Raw genomic sequence first — 7,742 nt, forward strand, 5'->3', positions numbered from 1 at the left:
CAGGTCTGCTGCAGGCGGGCAGAACGGCGGGTCCAACTCCCGTGGCCACTACTAGATTTCCCACTATAACCGAGGGTCAAATTACCATCGGATATTTTTGCTCACCGTCGGATTTCTGTATAACTGACAGTACACCGTCGGCAATCTCCCGTCGGCTATGCTTGGTCGGCCATTACCATAATAGCCGACGGTACTGTAGGGTAATACCTTCTCCGACGGCAATTAGCCGACGGTGAGCCGTCGGACATGTTTTGGTTACCAGCCGACTCGGATAAACTTGACGACACTTATAGCTGAGGGTTCCCCGTCGGGTATTTATTTTCTGATAGTTATGACTTGCCTTCGACTTTTGTAATAGTTGACGGTATATATTTGACCCTTGGGGTTCATTATAGCCAAGAGGAGAACCAAAAACTGTCAACTAGTATGACCACTGACGGTGTATACACCCCTACGGGGATTCCTTTAGTTCAGAGGCCAAACGACACCCTCAATACATAGATTCACCGATGGTGTGAAGTTTCCATTGGCATATTGTGTAGCTGTGAGGCTTGTTCCATGGTAGGCCATTAGTCACCCTTCAAGGATTGCTTTTCATTTCAAATATATCTCATAATTGCACAACCCACGGATGACCAAGAAACATAAACTATTATATTTAGCACACCTTTCAGAATATCAGAAGAGTTGCATCAAAATTACACTGATCACCATGATCTATCTAGGAAGTTTGAAATGCAAAACAAAATAGTAACTAAGATCTAATGGTCCAAGCATTATGCATAAGCTAAATTGACCAGAACTTCATAACTTCACTTTGTTGCATGTCTTGACGAAAGACATTAGACTCGTCACCCTTCATCACCATCCATAGACACCATCACCCTTGCCATAGATCACAATTCCTCCAGTACTGTTTCCAATTCCTAAGAAATGATTAGATAAGTTGTAAGGGAGATTAAATATATACAATTGAAATTTAATTGTGGATACAGTTAAAAAATTAGATGTTCTAATTGACTGGTTAGCTGCTATCTAACAGTATAACTACGTATTCATCTTTTGATCCTTCACATGCAATTTTCAGGGTAATATGAATCAGCAGGAACACACTCCAAATGATATACAGTACTGCACGTTGCTCTGTGTACAAAAGGAATAATCTACCAATAAACCACACTGATTTCAATTTCATTATAAGTTTGCAGCGGTTCAGATCACATCATGCTTTTCGAATTACTTGTAACATTCATATAATTCAAAGCACATGACATTATTCTAATTCACTGTAACAATCCTATGTCCAGAAACATGTGCTATGGTTAGACCAAGATTGCTATAATGAAACCAAGTTTGTCGTACATTCTCAAAAGCATCAAGGTCTCAAAAGCTGAGGACCCAAAGAGCAAAGCTAGTACAGGGAAAGCCAAAAGCTAGAAAGGAGGACGCCTGGCATATTGTCTAATCATATTGTCTAATGTTGAAGTATTTTTCTCTGTGCAAATGATTTGACTGTAATTAATTATAGCAACATCTCTGCCTGTACGAGTTCAAGCCAATTGCCCCTTAGAAACTCTTATACTAAGAATTAATAATCAAGTACACTGGAAGTACAGAAAATTATCTACAACTCTCGCATTGTCACTATAAATCAACTTTGAAAGTATCTCATCCAGAAACAGATAAACGTAATACTGCAACAAGTAAGTACTGCATGACTGCAGTACTGCTTTGATTAGAACATCTAGTTTTTTTATCAGAATTGAACAAACAAGATACTCTGCAGTCTGCAGATAAAAGAGAAGAAACAAAATACCTTCAGCAGCGACGGGAGGTCATCGTGATTGGAAAAGGTCATCAGGCGAAGGGGCTGCCATTGTGTGGCAAGGTTCACTGTTCCACCCTTCCTCGCCAAGCATAAAACTGGCTCAGTAGACCATCGGATTCTGGGGGCTTGATTCATGTGCCTAAGCTCAAAAGCTTTATATTCTTGCTCTTCAGACAGGCCCGACTTAGACCTGCATGATAGCATAGTGCATTTAAGGTAACAAGAAGCCCCTGCTCTACATATTTGAGAAAGAACACACGGGACATGATGTTAACATGACGGTGGCTGCATCAACCTTAGGCACATGAGCTAAATGTGCCAGAACTACAAAATACTAAGAAAAGCAAAAGCGAGATTGCAAAACTTACAATTACATCTACAAACCAAAATTGAAGGAAAAGTAACCAGGAATGTACGTACTCCATGAATGGAGGGCCTCTTCAATGTTAATTGGTTTGCTTGGCAGGGACATCTAGTTAAGCTATACAGTAGTATGAAATATACATCCCGATCCTGATTACACACGCTGACACAGTGTCTCTTCTCTGCACTATAGTGCCAACTGCTGCAATTAGCTAGCCTTGACCAAACATACATGCATCAACACAAGTCAGCTAGCTCACCTCACTGGCACCAAATGTCCATTCGCTAGTTAATCAAACTATTTTTCAACACATAGGCTTGACTTTATTTTCAAAACTAATATGCTTGGCTTTGTTTTTCAACATCCATATAAAAAATAGACCTAAACAGACATGCAGACAACCATGGCCATTGGCCTCGATGTACAACCTGAATCTCACCACCACAGTAGCCTGCCGTGGCACATCTCCTCCATCTCCCCAGTATTCAACTTGAAACACAAGAGCAAATCCTGCACCCAAACCACCAGAAAAAAGCCCACCATCCATTACAACAGCACACATACGCCACACAGATGACCTGCTCGACGAATTGTGCAAAGGAGGTGGCGACCAAACCAGGTACTGGCGGGCGAAGGCGCGAGTGAGCGTGGTCCACTCGGCAGCATCAGGTGACCACTTGGATGAGGAGGAGCTTCAAGAAAGGGCCGAAGGCCGATACATGGCGCAGGAGGTGGAGGGATAGAGAGCCGACGAAGAATACCGCTACGGTCCCGAGGAGAGGCGTCGAGCACCTATTGGTTGGGGTGACGAGGCCAAGCCGACCAGATCCGGCAGCGTTGTGGCTGAGGGCTGCCAGATCTGAGGGCCACGAAGACCTATACAGGAGTTGAAGGGAGCGGGTGACGTTACTGGACTAGGGAGGGCGACGAGGGTGGAAGTACGCAGCCGGATCGACAGCTGATGGCGGGGTTGGCGCATGGCGGCGAGGAAGCGAGAAGAGAAGATGCGGCGTGGGAGGTTTCATCAGAGGGAAAAGGGGCGAGGGATGGGAGGACGTGGGCACGTGGCCGATAGAAGATGGGCTGTAAAATTTGCAAGGGGCAAGAGTGAAATAATGGCGGGAGGTGAAATGGTTCTTGGTCCTGCCTGGAAAAAAATTATATAAAAAATATTAATACATACCACACGTATTCAGTAAAAAAAAGAGTATATCAAAAGTAATTATTTTTAGGTTCCCATAAAATGTAATTGTGGCAACCAGACAACGCAACTCTAAACTTTTTTTTGCGTGAGAAACTGTCAATCCATTCATCTTCAATCAAGATAGTACAAAGAACAACAGAGGTAATAAAAATTACAACTAGGTCTGTGGACCACCTAGCGACGACTACAAACACTGGAGCGAGCCGAAGGCGCGTCGCCATCACTGGCCCTCCTAGCTGGAGCCGGGCAAATCTTGTTCTAGCCGACAGTCGGGAATTCGTCGTGACAAGGCCCATAGGACCAACACACCCGAGCAGCAACTATCACCGATGAAGAAAGTCGTAGATCAGAAGGATCAAATCTGTAAACACGCAAACAAATACGAACGAAGACCGGATCCAAACAGATCCACCAAAGACTATCATTGACTGAATCCCGCGAGATCTGACGGAGACACAGCTTCGCACGCCCGCCGATGATTCTAGACGCAACTCCAAACTTGACGGAGAACTACGAAGGACAAACCAGGCACACCACATGGCCCCGCCGTCGTAACTTTGACTTCAGGGTGAAAAACAAACTGAGGCAATCCCGCGAACACGTCAGAGAAGAGTCGACTACAGCAACAATTGTCGCGTCATTAACATCGCTACCTCCATCATCGTTGCCACATAAGCCTAGACGCCACAACCTTGTCATCCGCCGGTCCCGCTTGCCGATGCCGAACTCCCAAGATGAAGCCCCTGAGAAGAATACGACACCAAGGCATCGCCACAGTCACACAAGATCAAGGGTTTCACACGAATAGGTCGTGACAGCCGGATCCACATGGGAATGGTGCGATAACAAAACAGTTATACCTCCAGGAAGGTCAATGATGGTCACAGCCGCCGCCATCACTGGTCGCAACACAAAAGCCGAGACAGGGTCTTCATCCAAGCTCCCACACCACCTTAGCCGCACATCATCTCGCACAGGCTCCGGCAAGCCCACCAATCACCACCACCATCGAAGCTGCCACCGACAAAGAAGCCCTAAGATCCGCAACAGCCATCAGCACCTCGCAGAGACCACCGGCAGCTAGCCTCCATCATGAATAGCGAGATCCACCAACGGCCGTCCAACGCATAGCCACCGAACGCAATGCGAGTCGTTGTGCCCTGTCGAGCGCAAGAAACAATAGAGCGCTGCCCGACGCCAAGAACCAACATAGTATCGAGCCGCAACCATGCATCAGATGCGCCGACCGTGCTCTCCGGAGACCAGAACTGCGACAGTCGTAGCCAGAGGTCTCCACACATCAGGCCACCTCATGGTCCGCCGCGCCACCACATCTGCAGTCTATGGCCGCCGCCATACCTTTTGGACAGCACGCCGGAGCACATCCGAGTGACAACCTACTCAACCTACACCTGATCTGGGCGCTAGGACTCAAATCCCAATTGCACTAGACCGTCCCATGGCCCACTGCTCCCGAGCTGTAGTCCCTCACTGTGCCATCGCATGACCCCTTATGCTCCTGCACCGCCACACGACACTCCATCGCAGCACCACAAGCCACAAAGAAACATCGCGTCAGCCGGTACCAGAAGCACATGCGTTGCATCACATTTGTACCCCATGCATGCACTACTGGAATTAGCTTATTTGCCGTCAGCCAAGTCTTTGCCGTCTGCTGGCTGACGGCAAAGAAGGTATTTGCCGTCCGCTTACAGAAAACGGACTGCAAAGAACTGGCTGATGGCAAAGAACGGTCTTTGCCATCAGCCAATTATTTGCCGTCAGCTAGCGGACGGCATAGAATCTTTGCCGTCAGCTAGCAGACGGCAAAGAGAGTGGTGGTCCCCACTAACGAGCTGATTAAAAAAACATAACGGCCCCCCTCTTTGCCGTCAGCTAGCGGACGGCAAAGGTTTGGCGGACGGCAAAGAACTAACCTAACTAACGGCGAGACCCACCCCGCCCCTGATCCATCTCTCTGTTTCTCTCCCTCTCTCCTCCCCGAGCCACCACGCCGCCGCCCCCGCCGCCTGCCGCCGCCTGCCGTCGCCCCCGCCACCCCGGCCGCCGCCCCCGCCACCCCGGCCGTCACCCCACCACCCCGGCGCCGCCGCCGCCCCCGCCACCCGCCACCGCGGCCCCATCGCCCCCGCCTCCCTACCGGCTCGGGGCCGCCGCTCACCGCCCCTCCCCCCTTATGAGCTCCACCGCCCCTCCCCCATGATGAGCTCCACCGCCCCGGCCGGAGCCCTGCGGCCCCCGTCGCCACCGCCATCCTGCCGCCCCGCCGCCCCGGCCCCCGTTGGCTCTGGTGAGTTATTTTTCGTTTTTTCTTTTTTTGGCTGTTTAATTATTAGTGTTAGGTTTAGTGCTAGATATATATATGTGTTGGTGTTAGATTTAGTGCATGGGTTTTAGATAATTAGTCATATAATTAAAATAAGTAGAAAAAAGATGAAAAAAGAAGAAGAAGAAGAATATGTAGAAGGGGAAGAAGAAGAAGAAGAAGAAGAAGAAGAAGAAGAAGAAGAAGAAGAAAATGTAGGAGAAGAAGAGGAGGGGAGAAGAAGAAGAAAGTGTAGGAGAAGAAGAGGAGGGGAGAAGAAGAAGAAGAAGAAGAAAGTGTAGGAGAAGAAGAGGAGGGGAGAAGAAGAAGAAGAAGAAAGTGTAGGAGAAGAAGAGGAGGGGAGAAGAAGAAGAAAGTGTAGGAGAAGAAGAGGAGGGGAGAAGAAGAAGAAGAAGAAGAAGAAGAAGAAGAAGAAGAAGAAGAAGAAGAAGAAGAAGAAGAAGAAGAAGAAGAAAGTGTAGGAGAAGAAGAGGAGGGGAGAAGAAGAAGAAGAAGAAGAAGAAGAAGAAGAAGAAGAAGAAGAAGAAGAAGAAGAAGAAGAAGAAGAAGAAAGTGTAGGAGAAGAAGAGGAGGGGAGAAGAAGAAGAAGAAGAAGAAGAAGAAGAAAAGAATATGTAGAAGGCGCTCTTTGGCCTTCCAGAGGCCGACGGGGTCATATATTTGTGAATTATGAGTTAGGTCGTATATTTTTCGTTTTTGTTATGCAAAACATCATACATATTTGTGTTTATCGGGTGGATTCAAATGCGCAGTTGTTTCGTCGCTGCGAGGGTGTGGTGTTTGACGACCTCCCCGTGCATTTGACGAGCTCCGCCCCTGCGTTCGTTGGTGAGCACAAATGACATCTCCTCCTCCCCCCTTCATTTGCTCTGTTCTGGTCTTCGTGCCGATGAAACTTGCTAGCTATAGGTGTCAATCATCAGTATGCGTAACCACTATGCGTCTCCCGTTCGAAAGGGTTACATCTATAAATATGCATGCATTTGCATATTTATAACCATGATTCTTTCGAATTGTCCAACGCTATCCATGGACAGCCCGAGTATGTGTAGATTGGGTTCGTTTTCCCATTATGCTTTGCTCCGGATCCGACGCATAAATTTCGTCAGTGCACCCACTTAGATGTTCCTGATGTCTATATTACGGCTCAACAGGCGACCCAAGTATTCTATCTACCGTGGGCCTGCCAAACTAATCCAAATCTGAAAGGTTGGGATGTCGTTTATGAAGTGTCGCCACGTGCTAGACTATCTCCCCCAAAGGAAGAGGATTATGAACCTCACATTAACCCAGACACATATGAAGGAGAATTCTTCCAAGAGACACGTCTTTCCAAAAAACGTTTCAAGAACCGCTATACTTCACCCCAAAACATTGAAGTAGACAGCGACAGTGAATCCGGCATCACCCCAGAGGAGGAACAAGAAGAGCCGGAACAAGAAGAGATTACTCTGCGGATGACCTGTCAATGCTTGACCGATTACGTCAAGGTGGCCTTCCACATGTTGATGCCGCTGAACCCTATGAGCACGTCATTGATGATAGTGATGATGATGATTATGCATTTATTGATGATAGTGATCGAGATTATTAGTAGCCCGCTCCTACACCTCCATGATCACGGTAAGTTTCTCTAGTTTTTTGCTTAACAAATGCATAAAGACCTAGACTTAGCTTTATTTCCTCCAAAATGACTTAATAAGCTTACTGATCTCCTAAACCATCCATTTTACCTAAGTTAGCTCTAAAACGATCTATACTTAGCATTGTTTCCTCCAAAATGACCTAAGTTAGCTCTAATATGCTTAGTTAACTAGGTTTGCTCAATAATGACATGTACTTAGCTTACTTATGTCAAAAATGGCATAATTAGCTTAGTTAGCTCATAAATGATTCATTTTACCCAAGTTATCTCTAAAATGATCCATTTTACCTTAGTTAGCTCATAAACGATCCATTTTACCTAAGTTAGCTCTAAAATGACCCATTTTGCCTTAAT

The 7,742-nt window shown here is 46.8% G+C and overlaps 1 long non-coding RNA gene across 1 annotated transcript; it reads right to left on the minus strand.

Moving 5' to 3' along the window:
* Window positions 1–632: 632 nt before the first annotated feature.
* LOC109769069 (uncharacterized) lies at window positions 633–2,798 on the minus strand. The gene is made up of 3 exons (XR_012188806.1): window positions 2,249–2,798; window positions 1,817–2,018; window positions 633–926 (listed from the first exon to the last, which is right to left on the minus strand). It is a non-coding gene; the product is annotated as an uncharacterized lncRNA (long non-coding RNA).
* Window positions 2,799–7,742: the final 4,944 nt, after the last annotated feature.

The sequence above is a fragment of the Aegilops tauschii genome, chromosome 7 (assembly GCF_002575655.3).
Source record: "Aegilops tauschii subsp. strangulata cultivar AL8/78 chromosome 7, Aet v6.0, whole genome shotgun sequence".
NCBI lineage: Eukaryota > Viridiplantae > Streptophyta > Magnoliopsida > Poales > Poaceae > Aegilops > Aegilops tauschii.